At 34.6% G+C, this 26,601-nt stretch overlaps 4 pseudogenes; 2 read left to right on the top strand and 2 right to left on the bottom strand.

Annotated features, from left to right (window-relative positions):
• The first annotated feature begins 5,224 nt into the window (after positions 1-5,224).
• LOC120157041 lies at positions 5,225-11,663 on the top strand (annotated as a pseudogene).
• Positions 11,664-12,509: 846 nt separating this feature from the next.
• Positions 12,510-14,284, top strand: LOC120157045 (annotated as a pseudogene).
• A 274-nt stretch (positions 14,285-14,558) lies between these two features.
• On the bottom strand, positions 14,559-18,298 carry LOC120157043 (annotated as a pseudogene).
• Positions 18,299-20,702: 2,404 nt separating this feature from the next.
• On the bottom strand, positions 20,703-25,711 carry LOC120157042 (annotated as a pseudogene).
• Between the last annotated feature and the right edge of the window lie 890 nt (positions 25,712-26,601).

Here is a 26,601-nt window from a genome sequence, read left to right as displayed (position 1 = left end):
AACTATCTTAATTTATTAATAATCCACACATATCTTGCAGACGTAACTGTTCAAACTCAAAACCGTTAAAGATAATAACATTCTCTTTTACTATTGAGACTGTTTGACGCGTGTCACTTTTTTAAAAGGTGATTACATGAACATGTGGTTATCAATGGATTTTTATACCAAATCATTAATGAATTACATATACATGCATATATATTATGATCACAAAAATAACAGCATGATATAGGAATAACACACATTATAAAATATTAAATGAGTTTTAGTTCAACCGACAGTATTAATTTGCCATTTAAAAGGTTGAGTTTAAACAATCTTAAACACATATTAATATTCTATTTAGAAATTAGGAAATTATGAATGATTCAACAACCTAAATTGGGTTTCAAAATCATGGAACCAACGGAAATGCATGTCCTGCCAACGAGTTTCATAGTTAATTAATTAATCATCTTCTAATAATTAATATTGTCTTACATTGACTAGTAAAAGGAAGAGATACTTATCTTCCATGTATGTTGTACTTTGCAAAACAATGAAAAGGTTATAGTCAGACTAATTTGCAACCAAATTAATTATTGATTATTGGATGGGGTTTACTTTGAGCAATCCAACTTCAGCTTGTATACGTAAGCTTTTTTTAATGAATAATTCACATAGGATTCCAAAGCTTTTAAAGGTAAACTTTCATGGTTCCATCTTTATATCTTTGGGCTGGGGTATAAATATAAAAAGGGACGAATTCACTTTTAATACCAAAGAGCTGATCATTGTAGTCTAGGGATTGAAAAGTTTGTAGTTACATATATTAAATATAATATTTTTTATTTTAATAAATTAAATATAATTTTAATGAAAATGAAGTTGATATAACTATAATTAAAATTAAAAAAAAGTTAAATAAATAAATGATTGTTATATCTAAAAATTACAAATTCGAGTATTTTTCTCCTTATTATTAAGTCAAGACCACAACTAAATAACCTTGAATGTCGCTCGCTATGAGCAATCAGAAACCCTTTTGCATCGAAGCTTGGCTTGGGCTCGGTATTACCATGCTTCTCCAAATACCCCTCCTTCCCTTGTTTCTGTGTTGCCAATTCAATGATCTCCTCCAACTTTGCACGACTATTGCTTGAACGTTGATGGGGGAGTTTCTCCATCCACTGGAATTGCTACAATAGGCGGTCTTCTTCGCGACAAGCAAGGCAACTAGATTATGGGGTTTAACAAAACTGTTAATTGGTTTACGACTTGCTTGGGAGAACGGTATGACCAATTTACAAATCCAATCCGATAGTATGGAGGCTCTGAAACTCACTCAAACTCCTTTGGTGTATTTGCGCACGATCCCCCTAGTTCGTTATATTGATAATATGCAGAAGAATGTTTGGCCAATAAGCTTCAAATGGGTGCCGCCGGAAGCCAACAAACCAGCTGATATGCTTGCTAAGCTTACTGATCATTCTCCAATTGTCACTATTGTTTTTCATGATATCCCCACTGCCGTGCTTCCTTTATTGGAAATAGATGTCCTTGGACCTCCATATTTAAAGTCTAAACATTAGTTAGGCTGTCCTCTATTACCATTAAAAAAAAAACCTTGAATGTATGTGTACACCCACCCATTAATTAAGTTAAAGAAATGTAGTGGTCAAAAAGTAAGCCTGCAATTCATTAGTGTGTGTATGCTACTACAATCCATGATTTAGCTTTTAGCAAGTTTCTTTGTTTCACTTAAAGCATAGCTGTACGTTACTTCACTTCTCAATCCCCATTTGCTTTTGTTGATGTCAGTGAAGTGAAAGTACTTCCCATCTCACAATCTTATCATATTTTCTTCACTCGTTAACATCAGAAGCCATTTAATTATAATTATTAATAAAAGAAACAAAAATAAATATTGGACCAACACTTGAGTTAGAATCTCTTAACTACGGATGACTTTACATTTAAATAAGGAGAAATAACAAATTATCCTCTTATTATATAAATCATTGTATTCTCATCCGTTGATTATCGAATGATATATATGATTAGTATATCAATTAGATTGAAATCCAACCAAATTACAATTAAAATCCTGTGGAGCTACATGGTGGGTTTGCCCACATTTTCAGTACACTTGTTGCAATCATTGTTCAACAATGAAGGGAATACGAGAGATGTTTGTTGGGTCTATTCAGTGGTGGAGGCATCCATGATTGGTGTACCAATCATCCCAAGATGGGGCCATTAACAAAATAAAATCAACACCTTGTTTAAAAATATCGATCATCTATCAATCTACAATATTAAGCTGAAATTACATTCTCTTCAGTTAGTGTTAAACCTAATAAGATTAAGGATATCGAATAGCCAAAAAGCAACAAAGAAAAGAAAAAGGCAATTGATGGGGTAAATTGGTAGATGAAAGAAGAGCACAATCATGATTTTAAAACGTCCTTTAGGGCCCCTTCAAAACTGAAGAAATTTGGTTCACTTTGAGCTGATAAATGATTTAAAAAATTCAACACTGTGATGGTCAATATTAAAAACAAATACGAAAAATCAAAGCCTTAAAAATAAATCCGAATTCAAAGCATGGAAATATGAAGAACTTTTTAAAGTTTTGTTTTTTTGTTTTCTTTTATTTATTTAAAGTAATAGCTTTTGGAAACCAAGCATGTTGAATCTGGTTAAAGTTTATGACTTTTTAATCCTTTTAAAAAAACCATTTTTACAGTTGGCAACTGCACTGTTTTGCAAAAGCTTGATGAGTGGTGCGTTTTTCTCATGCAAATTTCAGTGGGATTGCTTTAAATGATGCCTCTGAATTTTAATGACAAAATATTCTTATATTTGATTAAATAGTTATTTTAGTTCATTATTCTTTTTTTTATTCTTTTAATATTTTTGTTCTTAAACGTTTTATTTCATGATAAAAAGTGTTATCTATGAATGAAACCATTAGTTAATAATTAGTTAATGCTCTAAAAAATAATTTTTTTTCTAAAATAAAATATTGAGAGGGGCCAAAATGTTTCAAATATAAGGACTAAACTGAAACGTTTCGGGTCAAAATATTTGAAAAATAATAATCAAAATATTAAAAGTATTTTTAGGCATAATGCCAAAAATAACCCCCAATATTTATTAAAATTGTCATTTTTGCCCCTATTTTTTGGGGAACATTTTGGCCTACAACGTTTCATTTTGGGGCAAAAATCTCCCTCTATAGTGAAACCCATTAGTTAATACATAATTAACGCTCCAAAATATGAGACTTTTTAACCTAAAAATGAAAAGTTAAGGACTAAAATACCCTAGAAAAAAGAATAAGGGATAAAGTGATTATTCTATCAAATTTTAAGGGCATTTTCCCCTTAAAATGAAATGTTGGAGCAAAAAATATTAAAAAAAACAGAATAGAGGGCAAAATGATCATTTCAATAAACATTGAGGGCTAATTTTAGTATGCTAAATTTTTCCTTCACAACATATGAGATGTGTTTGGTCCAAGGCCGAGCCCAGGTTTTCTCTGGGTAGGTGACTGACCTTTCATTGGTCTTGGTCTTTACACACCATAAATGGCCCTTCAAATCCTGCACTATCCCCTCAAACTAACACCATAAAAATTAAAATTAACCGACCCTTATTCCCATATATAAGGGGAGGTAAGATAATAGGTTGCCTTCAACGCCAGGTTGAGAGTAACTTACGTAGGAGACCTCCGAATTATGAAATACCTTTCGTGAGACTCGATCCTACGACTCTAAAGCTAATAACCTTGTGTTCTACCAACTGAACTGAATGATCATTGAACACCATAATACCTTTTCTTTTTATACCCAATACTATTATCGACTAATATAATTATGATATCATCGGTACTAGTGTATCTAATTATGACATTAGACAATATAATAATTTGCAAGGTTCAAGAAACCAACCTCACCCACCATAGCATTTTGAGATTTTTTTCATTATTCTTTTTAAATGTACATTTTTTTAAAAAAAAATAGGAAGATTGAATGAAAACACCAAAATGGGTCCATTGAGGCTGAAAAATCGTAATTTAACTGCCCACATTTCGGTCCATGGCTTTACACTACAGTATCTACGATTTTTAAAAGGGTTGTGGTTGGACTTTTTTTTTATTGAATTAGTTACGGTGTCGCACTGTCGGCAACAACAACGAATTCCCTTGTAGTCACAACCTTGTTTAGGTATTTGTACTATCGGTAAGTAATTATTATGTATTTCATTTTTAAATAATACTAAATAGTTTAATACTAAATAATTTGTTAATGGTAGAAGTGGATGTGAAATTTAGAGGGTGCCATTTTGATTTTATTTGAAATACATAGGAATGGTACTTGTCAATTTCTTAATTAGAGGGATTAAAATGCAATTTAAGACATAGTTCATTTTTTATTTATGTTGATATCTTCTTATAATTTCTCAATTTGCTATTTAAATATTTGTTAAATAATTATATTTATTTATAAAAAAATAAGATATAATATTAGTTTATTGATAAAATTATTTAAAATATAATCAATTTGTTTAATCTATTAAACTACTCAAATGCTTTCGTCAATTAAGAATTTTTTTTAGTATTTAATTTAATCAATCAAATAAATAAAAAGTATAATGTAATAGTCAATAAACCCTTCCCGCACATCGAATCAAATGACAACTATGACACCATAATGAGGATATAATCGTAAATTTCTAATTAGTTTAGTATAATGAGTTGTTGAGAGAAATTGAGTCCACCGACAAGAGCGGCAGATGCATAGTGACTGGCAATAGCCGGTAAATTTAAGAACAGGCTGTTACCAGCAAAGAAAAAAATTGTATCATGTGTTGATTGTCTATTTTGTATGAAAGATACTGACTAACGGTTAGCTCAGTACGTGTAATGATCAAAGTCGAGAACAATTGGGCAATAGATAGCAACTGGTTCAGCCGGTGAAAATCGTTGCATCACAGAAAAAGAATAAAGACGATAAATGAATTAAAAATGGAACAATAAGTGTTAAAAAAGACGATGCATTTGAGCCCAAGATCGAGTGAACAATTCACAAAGATTATAGCTGGAATGAGTAAAGAGAAAATGGAGATGGCGTGTTGAACTGGAGAAGATTACCGACAGTCTTTTCTCAGCCTTCCCAATATTTACATTTTTCATCTCTAACTCTTCTCTCTCGATCCGTAAAAGAGAAAGATAACCATGGAAGCAAGTGCAGGAATGGTGGCTGGTTCTCACCGGAGGAACGAATTGGTTCGGATTCGCCATGATTCTGACAGCGAGGTTTGTCTTTTAAGCTTGCCCATTTCTCATTTTATTATTATTCTTTTGTGGATATATTTGATTTGCATTGTAGCGTTAAGATTTGAGTTTGTTATCATGGAAAATGACTTTTCAGCTTAGACCATTATCGTTGATCTTGATATCGAGTAGTCTTGTTAGGATCTAATGTTAGTAGGGGATTTGTTGACTCGGGAACTGAATGACTGGGTACTGAGCACAATCGGATCTTTGAGATTCGGGTCTGGTTTTTATCCTAGAAGCTCATCTCTAGAATCTGATCTTTTGAAGTTCCTCATTTAATACTTTGTTCTATTCAAGATCAATAATTTTCTGCGGCTACTTGATTTTATAATTAAGACGATTGGTTCAACTGCAAAATTTAGAAGATTTCTAACAGCGATAATTCTCATTTCTAAATGCAGCCAAAACCGTTGAAGAACTTGAATGGACAGACATGTCAGATCTGTGGTGATAATGTTGGAGTTGGTGCTACCGGTGATGTGTTTGTTGCTTGCAATGAGTGCCTTCCCTGTTTGCCGGCCTTGTTATGAGTATGAACGTAAAGACGGGACTCAGTGTTGTCCCCAGTGCAAGACTAGATACAAGAGGCATAAAGGTCTGTCCATTTCTTTGTTTGTTTGCCGTTATATTCCATTTTATTATTTGGCCTCTAATATTTTATATCATGTGCGAAGTAAGTAATATCTGAATATTTCAGGGAGCCCTCGGGTGGAGGGAGATGATGATGAGGAAGATGTTGATGATCTGGAAAATGAGTTTGATTATCCTCAAGGGCACGGTAAGGCAAGGCCGCAGTGGCAGGGTGAAGATGTGGATCTTTCTTCATCCTCAAGACATGAATCTCAACAACCAATCCCCCTTCTAACCAATGGCCGTACGGTAGGCGTTTTATGTGCTTCTGTCCCTATTCATGCTAGGAAGTTTGAATGAACCTCACCATGATGTGATTGTTTGTTTCTTCTATTAATACCCTTTAATCTATCTACTAGGTGGTCCAACAGTGCTGCTCAATTCCCGAGTTTAGTATCAAAGTTGGAAAAATCAATTCATCCATCGTTTTTTTTATCCTAATCAGATTTAACTGACAAAACCATTTCCTGTTTGCTTGGATTTGTAGGTTTTATTTTCCTCTTGCTATATTTCGTTTAAAACTTTTCACATGTTCCCAGCAGTTATATGCATTGCAATCTTGCTATTTCGTTTGCTCATTAGCTATTTAAATCTTATGTTATAGCCCGACATGTTTTTGTTAAATGGTCATTTTTTTCTCTAACTGATAGGTCAACATTTTCAGGTTTCTGGAGAAATTGCTACTCCAGACAATCAATCTGTGAGAACAACTTCAGGTCCTTTGGGTCCTTCTGAAAAGAATGTTAGTTCATCACCTTATGTTGACCCAAGGCAACCAGGTAGTTACGTTATTGTGTTTGTTTACAAGATCCCCCCCCCCTTGAAGGGTTTATTAACTGAATTGCTAATGTCATCTGTTCCTGTAGTCCCTGTGAGAATTGTGGACCCAACAAAGGACTTGAATTCTTATGGCCTTGGGAATGTTGAAAGGAAACATTGAAATATGAACAATAGATATGAGATCCTGGTTCAAATGGGGAGGAACTGCAAATGTGAGTTTATCTTGTCTAGAATAAAACTTAAATCAGTTTACTATGTTACCTTGAGTGCATTTATATATCTTCAGGGCCTTATAAATTACATTAAGTTTATGTTTTTCATCTTTAATTTTGTTTTTTCCCCTTCTCAATTGTTTTGGTTAAATTTGATTTTGGAGTATTGTCATTTTGCCATATTTATATCTCTAGATGCAAATTGTGTACATTCCTAATGTCTTCACAGACAGAATTAATATGTTATTTTTGCTCAGTTGATGTAATCTTTGCATTTCACATTTGCATTTCTTTTTCAAGTTTAACAGTTCTTGTTCTGCAGGGCTGATGATACTCGTCAACCTTTGAGTCGTGTGGTGCCTATTTCTTCGTCTCACCTGACCCCTTATCGTGTTGTCATCATTCTCCGTCTCATCATTTTGGGATTTTCTTGCAATACCGTGCAACACATCCAGTGAAAGATGCATATCCGTTGTGGCTAACATCTGTTATCTGTGAGATTTGGTTTGCCTTATCGTGGCTTCTAGATCAGTTTCCAAAATGGTATCCCATAAATCGTGAGACCTACCTTGACAGGCTAGCTTTGAGGTCAGTCCTGTTACTTCATTGATGGGTTATTTCTTATGTGGCTGACAGAGTACCTTGCTTTCTATCTGCCTGTGTGTGTGTTGCCTGTTATCACACAATTAATAGTGGTTGGCTCTATTTTCTAGATATGACCGAGATGGGGAACCATCACAGCTAGCCCCGTAGATGTTTTTGTCAGTACAGTGGATCCACTCAAAGAGCCTCCGCTTGTCACAGCGAACACCGTCTTGTCAATCCTTGCAGTGGATTATCCTGTGGACAAAGTAGCCTGCTACGTATCAGATGATGGTTCAGCTATGTTGACTTTTGAAGCCCTCTCTGAAACTGCAGAGTTTGCAAGGAAGTGGGTGCCTTTCTGCAAGAAGCACAACATAGAGCCTAGAGCTCCTGAGTTTTACTTTGCTCAAAAGATTGATTATCTAAAGGACAAGATACAGCCTTCCTTTGTCAAGGAGCGCCGTGCAATGAAGGTCAGTGTATGGGTACATAATTATGTTTAGTGCATGTTATGTTGTTCGCTTATACATTAAATGAATTTCAGAGCAGTTCTCTAATTATAATAAGCTGCTTTACTTTCATGATTTTGTTTGGATATCACCAAAACATTGAGGTTAGATTTGAGTGTTAGCCTAGAATTAAATTTTCTTTAACATGATGAAAATGTTGTTATATCTTGAGATTCATGAAATAGAGGTAAAATGGTAGTTTATATGAATAGGTAATAATATAGGAAAGAAAATAGATTGGTAAAGCATATGCCTTTTCAAACATAGTTTTGTGCCTTCTTGTAAGCTTTGCTTGAAACAGTCAACACTTTCATATATTTTGTTTGCATTTAGACACTGCATATATAAATAAATAACCAAAGAAATCTGCAGAAGGTTTTAATAGGGGGTTCCTACCAAGTACAAGGCAGATTTTTAGAATATGAGACCCATAATATCTAAAGAGATTTTTATTCTACTCATCACTTCCTACTAAACAATAAAAAAAGATGTGTCACAATATTTTAACATTGGTAAAGGTATATTCTTCTTTCAACAGAGAGAATATGAAGAATTCAAGGTTCGGATCAATGCCCTTGTTGCCAAAGCTCAGAAAATGCCTGAAGAAGGTTGGACAATGCAGGATGGTACGCCATGGCCTGGAAACAACCCAAGAGATCATCCAGGAATGATACAGGTATCGCTCTTCAACCGAGTTGTATGGCAGTAAAGTTGGTTCTGTGAGTACAACTATCATGGTTCTTTTCATTTTCTAATGTATTTTCTGTGGATCAACAGGTGTTTTTGGGTCACAGTGGAGGGCTTGATACTGATGGAAATGAACTACCTCGCCTTATCTATGTTTCTCGTGAGAAGCGACCTGGCTTCCAGCACCACAAGAAAGCTGGTGCCATGAATGCTTTGGTATGCCATTCTCAGCCCTTTTTTTCCTATTTCAGCATGTTTCCCTTAAGCAATCACATATGTCCTTTGCTCTTTTGGAGCACTCTATGAGAAAAATTCATCATGCAACCAAAGTGTCTTGGAGCATTATATTTATGTTACATACATTTGCAATGAGTTTTAGGCAGTTTTTCATTAGGAATATATGTCCTTTGAGATCTTCAACACTTGCAACCAATCAGTTTCGTTTTCTAATTTGGCCTTATGCTTCGCAGATTCGAGTTTCAGCCGTTCTTACTAATGGGGCATATTTGTTGAATGTCGATTGTGATCACTACTTCAATAACAGCAAAGCTCTTAAAGAAGCAATGTGTTTCATGATGGATCCTGCATACGGAAGAAAAACATGCTATGTACAGTTCCCTCAACGTTTTGATGGTATTGACTTGCACGATCGATATGCCAACAGAAATATTGTGTTCTTTGATGTAAGACCCACTTAATTTGTCTTCAAGATAGTGTTTATTTCCAGTTTCTAGTTAATGTGGAATGGTATCTCAAATTGTACTTGTATTTTGCAGATTAACTTGAAAGGATTAGATGGCATCCAAGGTCCAGTCTATGTGGGAACTGGTTGTTGTTTCAACAGGCAAGCTCTATATGGTTATGATCCAGTTCTAACAGAAGCTGATTTGGAGCCAAATATTATCGTCAAGAGTTGTTGTGGTTCAAGGAAGAAGGGAAAGAGTGGGAATAAAAAGTACATTGACAAGAAAAGGGCAGCTAAGAGAACTGAATCGACCATCCCCATTTTCAATATGGAAGACATTGAGGAGGGTGTTGAAGGTGGGCTTTTTGTCAAAACTACTCTGTTACTTTGTGATTTTATCTCCAATTGATTTGATTTTCTCTGCACTGGTGCTCAAATCCTATTGCTTTATTTTGCGCATGAAAGTGTGGTGACTCCCACTTCTGCATGGCTGCCATACTCTTTTCGTTATATCGTATTTTTTCAGCATCAATAGTTTCAAGATCACCCAGTATGTATAAAAGTATATTAGCGGGTTCCGTTTGATTAAGTGAGCATGAAGACGATGGTAGTTTTGGAATGCTCATCTACAACGTCGTTTTAATTTCATTTATTGTTTTCTGCAGGATATGACGATGAAAGGTCTCTTCTTATGTCTCAGAAGAGCTTAGAGAAGCGGTTTGGTCAGTCCCCAGTATTTATTGCAGCTACCTTCATGGAGCAAGGAGGCATTCCACCATCAACCAATCCTGCAACTCTTTTAAAAGAAGCAATCCATGTAATTAGTTGTGGATACGAGGATAAGACTGAATGGGGCAAGGAGGTCAGTTTGTGAAGTATCATGGCCTTTTAGTAGTGCCTAACCCAGTTTCCCTTTTTATATGCACCAACACTTCTGTTTTTTCTCCTGTGACCAGATTGGGTGGATTTATGGTTCTGTTACAGAAGATATTTTGACTGGTTTTAAGATGCATGCCCGTGGGTGGATATCAATCTACTGCATGCCTCCTCGTCCAGCATTTAAGGGATCTGCTCCTATCAATCTTTCTGATCGTTTGAACCAAGTTCTTCGATGGGCCTTGGGTTCTATTGAGATTTTGCTGAGCAGGCATTGCCCCATTTGGTATGGTTACAAAGGAAGATTGAAGCTTCTGGAGAGACTGGCGTACATTAACACTATTGTTTACCCCCTTACCTCTATTCCTTTGCTTGCTTATTGTATGCTTCCAGCCTTTTGCCTTCTGACCGGAAAATTTATCATTCCCGAGGTAAGTGATTATTATGGCTTCAATTTTTGCTTTAAGGTGGATTTTTACCCCTGCATGCAGTCCTCTAAGACCTTTGACACTAATGTTCTCCCTCCAACTTTTATGCAGATAAGCAACTATGCTAGCATGTGGTTCATTCTCCTTTTCGTCTCCATTTTTGCCACCGGAATACTTGAGCTTAGGTGGAGTGGTGTCAGTATTGAAGATTGGTGGAGAAATGAACAATTCTGGGTCATTGGTGGGACATCGGCTCATCTCTTTGCTGTTTTCCAGGGTCTTCTGAAAGTTCTTGCTGGAATAGATACCAACTTTACTGTCACTTCAAAGGCATCTGACGAAGATGGCGAGTTTGCAGAGCTTTATGTTTTCAAATGGACATCACTTCTCATTCCTCCAACCACGGTACTTATTATCAACCTGGTGGGCATCGTTGCTGGTGTATCGTATGCTATAAACAGTGGTTATCAATCCTGGGGACCACTTTTCGGGAAGCTTTTCTTCGCCATCTGGGTGATTGCCCATTTGTATCCTTTCTTGAAAGGTCTGTTGGGCCGTCAGAATCGCACCCCTACAATCGTCATCGTGTGGTCTATTCTTCTCGCTTCTATCTTCTCGTTGCTGTGGGTGCGTATCGACCCCTTCACATCGGATGCTACAAAGGCTGCTGCAAACGGTCAGTGTGGCATCAACTGTTAGTTTCGTTTTGGGATAATTTTATTCCTGCAAGTGTTCTCTCCTTCAAGTTGGCTACCAAAAAGAGAGATGTTACAAACCATAAATGCCAGATGGAGAGACCTAAGACCAAGAACCCTTTATCTTTTTGTTCACTACCATTCTTCTACAAAGTATTATTGGTGATGTTGTGTAATTTTAAAGTTTGTTTTCGATTATGTAGAGATATTTATTCATCCAATGCTATGAAAGAGACTTCTTTTTTCTTCATTCGAGAGTAAAGACCGACTCCAAAGGTATTTCTTGATGTTCTGAAATCTAATTTCTGATGCTCTTTTTAGTTTGATCCTTGTGAATTCCTGATTTTCCTCTTTTAGAAAAAATTATTCTCCTTGAATAATTCGAGTTTGAACAGTATAATCTATACGTGTAGTAAATCTAGAACTATATTCTTTTAGAAAATTAAATTTTGATCATTACGTGTACATCGGGAAGAAGAGAACCTAATTGCCTTGGATTGTTAGTCTTACATCCTAATTAGTAATTACCTTGGATTAGTTCTAATAATGTGTATTTAGAACAATTATTTCATAATTTTTTACGAAGTTATTCATACTTCTAACTAATAAAATCTGATCAAAATAAATTTGTTTTATTATTTTTTTTAAAAATTCAACATTATATTGATTTTCATCTAAAAGTATTTGAAATAGTTTAAAAATATTATATTAATAAGATTAAAATTATAAAATAATTTATTTTAAGAATTATATTTATTTAATTTTATGAAATTTAAAAGTTATATTAGTATTAATTTTGATTTATATCAACTATTTTTATAATTCAATACTAAATATTTAATATTTTAAATTTATCACATAATACTTAAAAAAATATCAGAGAAGAATACCTATTATGATATATAGATAGGTAGTTGAAAAGATATAAACAATATAAAATATTTTCATGAATAACTTTTTTAATAGAACATATTTTTATTATATCATTAATTTTAAAGTTTCGAGATAGTTTTTTGAAGATTATTTTTAATTCTCTAATCTTGGCCGTTACACTTAACATCAAATGCAACCAAGGGAATTATATTATCTAATCATTGGATTGTACTCCAAAAAGAAAATGCAAATAATCGATTCCAGCGAAAAGCCTGGAAAACGCCGATAAAAGAGGAAGGGAAGTGGTGAGAGGGGATTGAAATCAAGGGTTTTGGAGCCCCTCTTCTCCCCTCTGGTTTGTTGGTGAGAATTGATGTGATATAATAGTTAGGGTTTTGTTTTCTCTCTGAACGACGAGAATGGTGGGAACAACAGAGGCAGTGGATTCATCAGCCTCCAACAACAAGAAGAACCGTATCCAAGTCTCCAATACCCAGAAACCCCTCTTCTTCTACGTTAATCTCGCCAAGGTTCCTTCACTTAGTTTTTTGTTTCTCAATTTCTCTCTTGGTGATTAATGATTGATGTTAATCTTCATTTATGAGTTTCGGTTTCATTTGTTTTTCTTTTCGGAATTTGTATGTCGTTAGGCTTGTGGGATGTTTATGATCATGATGTGAAAAATTACTGGACAAATGGGAATATATGGACAAAAAAATAGGAAAATCTTCTTAGTTGTTTAAACAGTTATTTTGCTCCCTTTTGGCAGAGGTACATGCAGCAATACAATGAGGTGGAACTCTCTGCTCTTGGAATGGGTATTCTTTCATTGCTCTTCTTTGCACTTTCATTCTATGTCGCTAGGTTTACTCATTCTTAGAACTCTTTTATTCGTATGTTCTTGTCAGTAGAGAAGTGGCAGTTTGCTTTGGTGCTCTCTGGATTTCTTGTTACATATTACCTGTTTAGCTTTCGAGGGATAGAATTGTCATATAAATTGATAGCTTCGACCTGTGTGGCTAATATATCATGGAGCTCACAAAATGTTTTATTCTCTTTACCTTCCATGGCTGCAATGTAATTGAAGGAACAACGTGAACGAATTGTTTTACAACACATTTTCTAGCCATACAAACATGCTGTGTACATTTATGGCATGTGATTTATGATTGTGTTGCAATGTGGTTCTCTCTTGGTTTTGAATGTTGTGATAATATATTGTGTGACCATTTGCTTTTCTTCATAACTCGCTTTAAATGCTTCCTCACAGCTATTGCTACTGTTGTCACCATTGCTGAGATATTAAAGAACAATGGGCTGGCCGTTGAGAAAAGTGAGTCTTACCCTTAGCAAGATACCTTTTTAGCTTTCATTTCATGTTGAGAACTCAAAAACTTAGTATCGCGATATATGAATTATATGTCAGAAATCATGACTTCTACCATTGTCATGAGAGAGGAATCAGGCGGACGACCAGTACAAAAAGCAAAAGTAAGTTGAAAATACATTCATATTAATTTTCTTAAAGTTACTTTATCACATTACATGGCTCACATTAGACTGACTACTTTTGGGAATAGCTCTGTTCTTTTGTTTGCAAGACTGTTAGACCAATTAGATATATAGGGAGCCCTCTTGTTATTGTGTAGTTATGGGACATAATTTCTATTAATTGGTCAGTTAGAAGGGATTAATTTATAGTAAAATTCATCTGTACTACTTTTTAACACTTAATGTGAATTCTCATGAACATGGTTGAACTTCTTATTGCAATTTATTATATTGTAGATTGAAATACTGCTGGGGAAAGTCGGAGAAGTTTGATAAGTTGATGGCGGCTACTGCTGAGGAAGCCTTAGATAATGAGTGAGCATTTTTAACAGTTCTTTTCTTTGTTTTGTCCGTGAGTGAAGCTTAGTCATTGTTATGAGATTTTAGGAATTCTTGTAAAAATACTATGGCCGTTTGTTATTCAATATTCAAATTTGTTGTTAATTCCTTTCTTCTATAGTCCTACATGACTTGGGCATCTAGTTTTCGGATGCAAGTTATAACAAGCAACTTCAAGACGAACACTTGATTTTATGGTAAGAGAGTCTTATAAAATTTTAAGAGACAAATATATTAATAGATAATATAAAAAAAATATTTAAATTATATGAGAATTTAAAATTTTTCAAAGACGACTCCGTGAGCACCTTGTTGATTCTAACGTCCTGCTTTCAAGATGCTTCTATTTTTTTTCTTGCATAACACTGAAATACACTGGAAACGGGTTAAATCACTCGCAGAAATAATAAAATGGATCAAAAAGAGCAACCCCACTTAAACAAGTTGCTAAAAGTTAACAACTCTTCTCCGCTCATAAAACATAAACTTATCCGTCTCATCATTTCAAGGCCAAAGAAAACCGTCTGCCAACTAATTTGACTTGCATCATTATTTCTTCCCTTGCAAATGCCGCAACCTGAACTAATCCCTCAACAAAAATAATTCAGCAGGAGAAAAATCTTAAAAAAAAGTGAACCTAAAACAATATGTCATCTCATTCTTGTGTTCCAAAAGATGAGTTATTGTTATTCTATCTTGACTAGAAACTCTTTGATTCATCATCTTCTTTTGTCAACCAGTATCCTTTTGCATGCTTCATAACACATGAAAGAAATCCCAGCAGCAGGAACCAACTTCATGCAACTCGGACCCAAACCTTTATACAGACCATGAATCCCTTCTTGTTCGAGAATGCTTGAGAGTGCATGCACCACATTCTTGTAGACCCGTCTTCCACTTAGAGCTCCAACCTGCATGTGCTTACGAGCAACCTCCAGCGGGAAAGTAGAACTACTCGAAATGGCCCCAGCTAGTGATCCAATTAAAAGAGTTTCGATGTTCCCAATTTTCTCCTCTTTAGAAATTTTACGGTATAATCTCCGTAAAGTAACATATGCAAAATAATTAGTGGCGGCATACGGAATTACTCCAATGAGACTAGGAGCAAGGCCTCTGTAAAGTTCAGAAGGGCCCTCCTTTCGCAGTATTTTAAGAAAGCATCAAGTATACCATCATACATGTCCGTCTGCAAAATTAACAAGTATTTAAGCGAACACACACTTTTACTCTGTGAATTGCAAGGTCTAGACAGAGATTACCTCGATGGTTATTCGAGTCTTGACTAACTCAAGCGGATAGGTCACCAAAGTTGAGCTGATTCCAGCACAGGCCCCGGCAACTAACGAGGCAGGAATTGGAATCTTTGATTCTTCCCCAGGTTTGGATGACAATAGCTTATTCACGGTATCAAAAGCAAATAGCTGCAGTACATGGGAAATAGTATAAGAACATGTCGGGAATAACTGCAACTCTCTTTTGACTAAACAGTTCTAATATGTTTCAATATAAGTAGTGCAATAATCATAACATCAGAAAGATGCAGCTCGGCCTATCAGTTTAAAATGAGAGAAAAAATTCATTAGCAATTAGTGCGACAATTTATTGCTTTAATTTTAGCGAAGAATACGAGATACTAGCATTCATGTGATACCTACAGGGATAAAACTTGCAAAACTATTCTTTGCAACAAGCCAACAACCAAACACCCCTGTGGATGGTAATATGAAGAGAAACTCAAGCATAGGTTCACTCTTGGAAAAACTTACTTAAACCTATGATTCATGCGTTCTACCATGTTTAGTCGAGGAATTGAACTATACAAGCACAAGCAAAGATGACAAAGTAGTAAAAAAGCATATAATTCATGGCAGCAATGTTCGCCAACAAGAGATCTATGAAAAACAATGCCTGTACTTGTTTTGTCCACTTCTTTCATTTCAAAGTTTAATCATTGAGAAGATAAGAACCAAAAAGAACACTGTTGCAGAATAAGAGAAATGCATCGAAAGTCTTGTTTACAATCTAGTCATACGAAAAGAAGATTTAATAATCAACAATAACAATATAATAGATATCTGAGAGTGGAATTTATGGCAACAGCCCAACACGATTGATCTACGTACTAAAATAATTACATCTTCAATGGTTTCACATATCTCCTTAGCCAATTACATATTATTATATTTTAAACCAAAACCAATTGCATCGTGTTCGATTGATGATATTTAACCAGATAGAAGTAAGTGGCAGCATGTAGATGTTTATCGAGATCTTATATGTATACTTAATCTTGTGAGGAAAAGAATGAGAAGATGCCAAAATATAACAACAGCAACAGACATTGTTGGCCAAGGAATTAACTAAGACATGGAAACATCATTCAGTGAGAATTAATTGGCTTTGTATGGAGCAGAAGGTGAAGCAGTATATGCATAGAATGTTCATTATGATGGAAGTTCTTATAGGAAGAATAGAATCATAAAGAAGACTATCCTTAAGTCAATTACATATTCAATTGATGATATCCAACCACCATATTGATTACATGTCCAGAAAATAGAACAGAAAGTAAAAACTTTCTAAGCCATTTTAAGGGATTAACGAAATACCATGGCGACCAACACCTGTATATTTACCATTACTTGCATCAAATTGTTTATCCAAAGTAATTATCCAACCGATCACTCAGTTTGATATAGTTAACAATCTACACTTTGGCTTGAACATTTAGTATTGTAAACATGAAATCATAAAGAAACCAATTCAAGTAAAATATAAACTAGCAACCAATTCAAGGACAAACATGGGAATGGTTGACATCAAGAAACATAAGCTAAAACACGAAAACACTATCGTATAAATGAACCAATGTTACTTTATACTGCATAAAGAACATTAGAAAGCTCAAAATCAAGCAACCAGCATATAGCAATATCCAGTACCACAAAATTAGAAAACAAACTGGATAACATTAATAAAAATACCATTTGCAATTCAGGGATTTATTACCTCTATGGCCTTGCTAGGTGCAACTCGAATCACATTAACAAGATTGCCCCTAAATAAACCTTTCCACCCATCAGTCTGCAATATATTGTGGAACACCTCAGTTGTAGAATTCCCACTGCTCCCAACCATCAAATGCGTCCTTATTGTCTCTAGTGGCGCAACGCAAGTCCTTGAAACCGCACCAGCAATGCCACCGCTTATTAACCTTCTTAATGAAGGATCAGAAATCTTGATTTTCAGTTTTAGGCCACCTTTCTTCTTCTTTTTCGACGCTGCTTCACCTTCCAGCAATCCTACAACCCGAATTGGTAAATACTTCGCAAACAAATCTGAAAATGGAGGTTTGGTCCCACCATTGTCAAGGGGAGTTGGGGAGTTTGCCGAAACGCCAAATCCCATTCCCATTTGACCAACGCTTGCAAATAAGCCACCTGGATAAGTGTTATTTGGCTCGGGACACCATTGAGACCCCAAATCACATATAGAGAAAAACCCATCTCTCTTATCATCAAACAACGCCATTCCTTTCTTGCTCGTAATTGAAAAATAACAAAATAAAAAATAAAAACAGAGAAAATTGCTAGAAAAATAAAACGCCTTTGTTCTAAGGTTATTCAATCCGTTTTTCCATTTGTTTCAAGAAAACTGAGAATGATTGTGAAGTAAAGAATCGACTTTGAACAAACAGGCGCGTAAAAAATCCATTTTCAAGAAGAGGGAGTAAGAGAAAACCAAAACTTTTAAAGAATCCAAAGAAAATAAGCGATAAAAACAACAGATTAATGAAAATTTTAGAACCCTTAACATGGAAGGGGGAAATAATAGAAAAAAAAACAGGGACGGTAGGTGAATGAATTCGATTCTCGCAGGCAAGGGTTTCCTTTTTCCTCTTTCCCTTCTCTTAATATTAGAAAAATCAACACTCAGAAAAGGAAAGTATATTAAATATTAAAATAGTAGGGTTGCTTTGATTTGTAGGTAAGGTAGAGTGGAAGGGAAGATGATGATTTAGGTTTTTGCTGTACTTCCAAATTCCGCTCAGCGATTCCGAAGCTGCTCTGATGGAGATTTCAGTGATTTGCTGTGTTTTTTTAATATTGATTTGTACGGGAAACATGGCAAAGGAATCCATTATTGTTAGAATTTTATAACTCTATTTTGGCTCCATCTCCATTGTTAGATTTGCACCTTGTATATTTTTCTTGCAGTGATAGTAGCGCCGATTTAGTGCTATTATTATAGAGCATAGCGACGCTCTAAGCCATTGGATCCTCAAATCATGCGCATATACATTTATTACCCAAGTAGGGGACTTACATTTCAATGTAAAACTATGTGTTTGATGTGAGGTTGAGATTAAGACATTCCTTTTATCTCTTTTGCTTCTCTAATTTCATTCTTGTTCCTTTTTTTTAACTATCACACTCCATCTCTTTTACAGTTCCCCTGTAGATTTTTCTCATATTTCAAAAAGGTTGGAACTGATTCCAAAGTTTACAAAAGTAATGTGGATAAGTAATATTTAGGCTTAAACATACAAAAGTTGTTTAATCTATGTTAATTTTTTTAGTTTAATGTCTAACGTTTATTTTGTTCTAATTTGGTGTATAATGTTTTATTCTGTTATTTAAAATGGGTCAAATCGTGACAGATCGGTAGTTTTCTCCGTTAAGTGACACGTGTCGTAATCTCATAATTTTGAAATTTATTTATTTTTAAATATTAAAAATATTATTATATTTATATTTATATATATATAAAAAACCTTTATTTCTTTTAAATTGCAAAAAAGACTCAAAATCCCTAAAACCTCTAAATCCTAACACTAACCCGCCGCTATCCTTTCCGGGCACGACCACCGCCACCGATATAGTATTTGTCATCATCCTAGTTATAAGTAGCCGTAGTTGTCGTCGATTGGTCGTTGAAATCACTTGAGATTGCGATTTTCATACTAGGGTTCGCGGTGTATAAAACGTCGATTCATCATCGATGGACCGCTAATCAATCACAATTTCATAAGGGTTTTGATCACCGGGGGATGTGAGGTCGGGTGGAGCTTCGACGATAGCAAAGAGCGGCGGTCGACGAGGTTTTATGGGTTGAAATGAAGGTTTGCAAAATTTTGTGGTTATTTCAAAATTTATGTGTTTCTTTTTTAAAAAATATATAATTTTCTTTTTTAATTTTATATAAATTTTTTTAAAATTATTAGATTGTAACATATGTCACTTAACAAAAAAAAACTAACGGTCTATCATGGCTTGACCTATTTTGAGTAACGAAATAAAACATTAGACACCAAACTAGAACGAAATAAATGTTAAACACTAAACTAAAAAAGCGGATGGACACCTTCTGTATATTTAAGCCTAATACTTACAACAATTAATATCACTCTTATCAACGACGAATCTAGACAAATTTTATAAATTGAATTAATATAAGTGTAATAAAAAAATTATCTAAATAATTCATATATATTTTTAATTTAAAATATAATAATTATATATATATATATATATATATATATATTTAGATTAAATCTAGAAGAAAATATTAATTAGACCAACATAATTTTTTTAATAATTCAAACATATATTTTTATTTAATTTATATTAAACTGTCTATTTAGTCGCACACTTATTACTTAATTTATATTTTGATCATTCAACTATTATTTTTTATAATAATATTTAACTTTACATTTTAATTTTGTTTTAATCATCTACCATTAAAAATTAACAATAATGTTAACATTATATTTGTAATCATAATATAATATTTTCTTATGACGACACGTTAACATCATTGTTAACTTTCTAGAAACGAATAATCAAAAAAAATTCAAACATAACATCATATACGATTTAAAATAAACATTAATTGGTTGATCAAGATAAAACTAAATAATAAGCAGATAACTAAATAAATAATTTATCCCTTCTAAGACGTAGGATGAATCCCAGTTACGCCCCTGGCTGTTATTGATGAAATTAAGAGATAAATGGCATATCTTCTTTTTTTCTTAACATAGATCTCAAATATTAATATTGAATTCAGAAACGGAGCATTTGCTAAGTAACCGACCTCCAATCTCAGTTCCCTTGTAAATGTAAAGTGCAAACCGATAACTAAAACTGGCACACACTATATACATAAAATAAAATATAAGAAATTGTTATAAATCCAACTTCCATGCATATATAAAATATAATGCGGATCGTTTTAATTGCCTGCCACTACCAAATTTATAATGGGTTTTCACTTTGATTCTGAAAAAAAAAACATAAAAACTTGAGATTTATGGGACCAAGTTCAACAATAAATAAAATAATAGCTCAGTCAAAAACATATAAATGGAAAACAACTGGATCCCCTTTTAGGAAATGTGACCATTTCCTTCCGGGAGCTTCATGTAACTAGCCAAAGGGCAAAATACATGGCATTTGCGTTTTGTTTTTTCTTTCCCTCAATAAAACACATCTCTATGAACCCGGAGAAAAATATGACTCAATAAAAATTTACCTGTCATTGACAGGAAGCTGCACTTTATCAATCAAATTACTCCCAAGTTGCTCGCCTCAAAAACGGGGAAATTTTAGTGGGGGACGATATATTTAAGTGGTGATAGAAAGTAATAGACCTTGTGCACGGATGGATGGATGTAGTAACTAAAAGTAGAATGCAAAATCTAGAATAGACTCTTACAGGCCTCAACCTCGGTCGCCTGTGCATCCAACAGCGCTTTCCCAGAAGGATCTGAGCTAACGATTCTCATGGTTGCATCAAACACAGCTTTCTGGTAGAAATCATCTTCCATTTTCTTGAGGACTTCCTTCACTACCTTGAAATCTAAACCCCCAGACAAAACAAGTTTCCCGATTATTTCTCCAAAATTATTTGGTGCTTTTGGTAAGTCGATGCCAACATCATCTAACAAAGCACCATAGAGCAGACATCCAGTCCCAATGTCTCTAGCTGTGAGAACTTTCTTTGTAAATAATTACTCCAGAAGCTTTGAAACTGGTTCTACACAAGGCGGGCTTTTCTCCAAGGCAATGGAGATTGCTTCTTTAACGACCTCGGGGTGGTATGCTGGAGATTTCAATTCCTCCACGCACTGCAATGCTTCATCCAGCAACCTAATGCTGAAATATTCCTCCAACAATGCACGTGTTTTTCTCAGAAGATCATCTGGATTAAGTCTGGCAGCCTGAGTTGGTAGTGGAGACACAGCAGTCACTATAGCAGGTTTGGTAGAAAGAGAAGGTTGTGCAACAGGTTCAGCTCCTAAAATCGAGTTGGATGGCCTACCAGGAGGGGTAGAACTACCCTGCAACAGGGCACTTGTCCTACCACTCATCAGACCACTGCTACCTTGAGGTAAAAGCCTTGGATTCATAGATGTCGACTTATTGGTTGATGGCGAGGGGACACGCCCTCCAGGCTGTGAACCAAATCCTTCACCCCTTGGTGTTGACCGGGTTTGGGAACCTCCCAATTACCATCGTCCATTCCAGGCATACCAGGCATCCTCCTAGTTCCCGGCATTCCAGGCATCATACCCCCAGTACCAGGACGATTGATAGGAAAACCCCCGGGACCAGGACTCACTGGACCAACAGAAACAACACGACTATTCCTAATACTTGCAGTGGCACCTGGGCGCAGCCCAAGATTTTTTTCAGCCTCCGAATGGATTTCTGTAATAGTTTTTGCTTTCACCTACAAAAATCAATACAAAAAAGAGATGTCAAAACCCATTAAAATGGGCATGTCAACCGTCTATCAAATCTAAGACAAAAATATTGATGGTCTTCATAAATTACCTCCTCACGTCTGGGGACCCAGTTGTTTGCACGTAGATCAAGGACAGCACGAACCATAAATCTCAATCTAGGTGCAAGCTGAGGATTTGTAGTCAATTCCTTCAGTCTGTTGAAGTAGACATCATTTATGCGCCGTGATTTTGGTCTCTCGTCAAGCTGTTTACCAATAATGTTGAAAAACTGACAAATCGCTTCAACATTCTCCTCAGCAGGACAAACTTTAGTATCAGGACCCAAGAGCTCCTGTTCACCATAATAAGCAAAATACACACACATGTATATTAGTAAATTACTAAAAACCAAGTTTGATTCATAAGGCCATGAGAAAAGAAGTATCATCAACAACCTGTACAATGTGATGCACAATCTTCTCAGGTACCATTTTCTGCTTCAGAAGCTCACCAATTAAACGAATGTTACCAAGGGTTCGAAGCTTGACTATCCTTTCTTTATCTCTACGTTCCATCTCTTGTTCAGGGGTAATCAACTGCCCCACTTCTTGCCTAAGCCTGTCAGCCCCCTCAAATGCCTCCTGACAGTTATTCAAGAGGACTCGCTTAAATGTGATTTCTTTTCCACCAGGTTCGTCGGATGGAAATGAAGGGAGCTTATCGTTAAGATCAGAACACAAAAGTGCATACATAGGACAAAAAGTGGGCTCCAGAACAGCCTTATCAAAAATCAGAGAAATAACACCCTATAAAGAGAGGGAGATATCATCAGTAATACATTTATACAAATATAAGTATACAAACACAAGTAATAAAAAAAAAGAGATGCAAAAAACAATAACCTTCAAGATATCAGCAGACGTGATACCAGAATCAATAAGTTGACCCTTCAGAAGATCATACTTCTCAGGAGTCAACTTGTTCAGTATTCTGCACATATAACACAACCATTCAGAAATAACAGTAATTAATTGCTAAAATCATGAATTTGTTGCAGACAAAGGACTACACTCAACAAAATCAAAACCACTTAAGCAAGCTCTTAAGTTTTTTTTAATGGAAGCCATGGCAGCATGGACTGGAGTAATCGTAATTCATAAGATATATTTGCATTTCACACTATTGTCAAATTTTGTCATAATGAAAGCATCTAATATTCAGCAGCAACAAAAATTAAAAGTTCTAACACCAGCCACTCTAAACACTATTTAACTTGGAATTCAAGATCTCGATAGACCATAACAGATTCCAAAGACATTCATGGAAACGCCTTGTTTCAGTAAATAGAACACATAAGACTAGTTCCTACAATGTGTGTTAGCTACAAATATTATTAGGCTGCCATTATGTTAAACTTAAAACCAGATCAGTGAATAATAAGATTATTGAAAATAAGGTCTACTTTATGGTTTATCAATAGGAATCAGAGATAAATATGTGATGCAAGAAACCTACTTTTATGTTTTATCTTGGTCACGGTAACAGAAATCAAAGAATTGCAAGAAGCAAGAAATATATTTTTAATATATTTACCCTTTAACAGTCTTTAGAACACGCTCTTTCTCGGAAAGTGCCCCCCTTCTCACTGACCATGGCACCTCAGCCTTAACCAAAGCTGGAGCTGGTCCTCCCTGGTTCAACAAAGGAAACAGAATCTTAATGCCAACTTTGAATTGCAGACATAGATTGCTAGAGGGGTAAACATGGTTCTTACAATAACAGAATGAATAAAAGAAGCTAACATGAAGATACATAAGTGGCAGAGTTCCTAGATTGCTATCACTATGGAAAAATTGAAAATATGCAATGAAAATGAGCAGATGAGTTAATAAACAAAATAAAAGAAAATCCTAAATGCATTGTTACTAAGATTGTTGACCCATCTAATTATTATACATAAACCATTTTTAAAATTACATAGAGGTCAAGATGTTAAAAGGGCAGAACTGCCAAAGCCAGCACTAACGTCAAATGTAAATTCACCTATAGAATGTTATTGGCTGTGAACATATCACAACATGCCGTGAATACCCACCCAACAACTCCACGAAAGTAGCATGCTAATAATTCTGGTAGCAGCCAAGGCAAACAATAAGAAGATGAAAACAAAGGAAATCTTATATAGACAAAAAGAGTCCCTCATTTAAAGAGAATTACCCCTTGGTTAGAAGAGACTTGAGCCCTTGAGAACTGAGAGTTGAGTTGATCTTGACGATTAGATTCATATTGGTTCCCCGATTCTCTATCAGTTGAAGGAAACTGAGCTGAACGATTACGCCAATCACGATTGTCTGGCTCAGAGTAACAAGTCTGAATCTGGTTCGGTGGCTAGCAAAAGTTCAGAAAATAAACAAGTGTTATCAAAGAACAATTCCTTGGCAGTAAGATTTGGAAATACAGGAATTTTATCAAGGCGGTTATTTGCTACCAAAAATAAGACTATATAAAAGCAAAAGTACACTTAGAGCTTACATTGCTTTCTCCACGACTCCAGTTCTGATCTTCACCAAAGAGTTCCACTTCAATTTCTCGTTTGATTTTAAGAATCTCATCAGAAACTTCTATAGCCTAAAGAGATGGCATTACGGCAAACAACATAATCAGATATTCCATCAAGAAAAGCCAAAGTGTCATTAATTTCAACCCAGTAGAACTGAAAGTAAATAGGAAAATGCTGAACAAAGTATTCGCAAGGCCAACACAATATGATTGAAACAGAATGCTAACATTGAAAAACTTCCTTGCATGCAAATAAAAGGCCTAATTGTTCTTTTCAATTTGGTTTTTAGAAGTAAAGTGAATAAGGTCGTGCACTTACCTCCCTAAGCTGTAGAAGCTGGTCCCTAGTGTACCGTACACGATCACGACCCTCAAATCGTGAGTCTCCAGCCTACAACAGTATAGCAATTAACAACTTAGTTACTTATTACCCGAAAAAAAAAACAACATACACTTATATAAGTTATTCTATACCAATTAGGAGGATGTTAAAATTATATAACTAACAAAAAAATGTGTATTCGCTCATTCGTAAATAACAACGGGAATTGAGAAAATAACAAGTATGCCACTAAAGAACACAAATTATGAAGTTACGGCCTCTCAACAATAAAATATATCTTAAAAAAAATAATGAAATCAACAATAACATTGAAAAAAATCAAATCTCCCACCAAATTAGCAAATATCAGAGAACAAGGAACAGCCGCTACACTAACAATTTGAAAGAAAACTGATCCAAATTCAACGATAAAGCATCTATAATAAATCCAAATCAATAAGAAGTCTAGATCCAAAAATACTGAGACGTTAGTTTTAAAGAATAATAAAAATATATAACCTTAATGGAAAACGAAGGAGTACCACCGCCATGGGGACGAAAAAGGGGAAGATCAGAAGAAAGGGAACCAAAGGATAAAGAGGAAGAGGATGATGATGAAGAACCGAGGAGTCTGCCACCTCGACCACCACCAGGTCTTAAGCTCAACACCGTCTGATCACCCTGCTGCATAACTAAATATTTTCTCACGTTAGATTCAATTTCCGGCCGCTCAATAAAAAAAACAAATAACAAACAACTCAGCGACACGTAAAACGCTGAATCTGAAAGAAAAGCAAAAGGGAGGTTTGATATTTAGAGAGTAAGTGAAATGGAAGTAAGTTTCTTTTCTTCTCTCTCTTCTGCGGGAGCGCCACGAAGAGAAGAGAAACTATGTGTGAGGACGGTAGAGATGATAAACAAACCCTTGTTTTGGAAAGGGTTTTTCCTTCTCTGTTTTTTAGTCATTTTCTTTTATCCTTCTGGCTTCTTTCGGATTTCGGAACTTGCCTAAATTTCTTTGGTTTCAATTGACAGTTTTACCCTTAGCTCTTCTTAATAATTATAAAATAAATCATATTTTACTTAATTAAAATGAAAATTATATATACGTGTCCAATTAAATCAATTAAAATGAAGATTTTCATATTAAAAATCATATCAAATTCCAGGTTAAGTAAATTATTTTTTAAACTCATATTAAAGGATGAAAAGATTTAATACTCAAATCAAATTTGAAAAAATCAAAATTTTGATTCAATCTGACTTATATAAATTTTTTAATCTTACCTACAATCCATTTATAATAAGCTCTACAAAAATTTATATATTTGTGTTATATTTATTCTTTAAAAAAGTAATTAGTGTTAATAATATGTTATTTTTAAAATATTATTAATATAACATATTTTTTATAGTTAATTATTATTCTGTTAACACTTTTTTTTTGTGTTTTTTAACAGTTTAAGATGATTACAATATAATATACATTGAGAATTTTTTTTAAAAACGCAAACACACTTTGCAAATATAATTGCTCAATCTCACGACCTATAAGGATAATGACGTTCCTTTTTACCATTGAGACTGTTCGATGAGTTGTTATATTTTGTTTTTTTTACCTTATTTTACATACAAGTTTTTTTAAGGGTAATGTAATTTTGTTATCATGATTAAAACAATAGTGTCTAAAATTATTGAATTGTGACCTCTTTAATTATTTATAATGGAGGGACAATTTTTGTAAAACCGAGTGGCATATTTCTTAAAAAAATATAAATCTTTTACTTTTTCAATTAATTTATTTTTATTAAC

Source organism: Hibiscus syriacus, unplaced genomic scaffold (assembly GCF_006381635.1).
Source record: "Hibiscus syriacus cultivar Baekdansim isolate YM2019G1 unplaced genomic scaffold, ASM638163v2 tig00111238_pilon, whole genome shotgun sequence".
NCBI lineage: Eukaryota > Viridiplantae > Streptophyta > Magnoliopsida > Malvales > Malvaceae > Hibiscus > Hibiscus syriacus.
The sequence above is the reverse complement of the archived record's forward strand: the minus strand, read 5'-3'. Positions and strand labels throughout refer to the sequence as shown.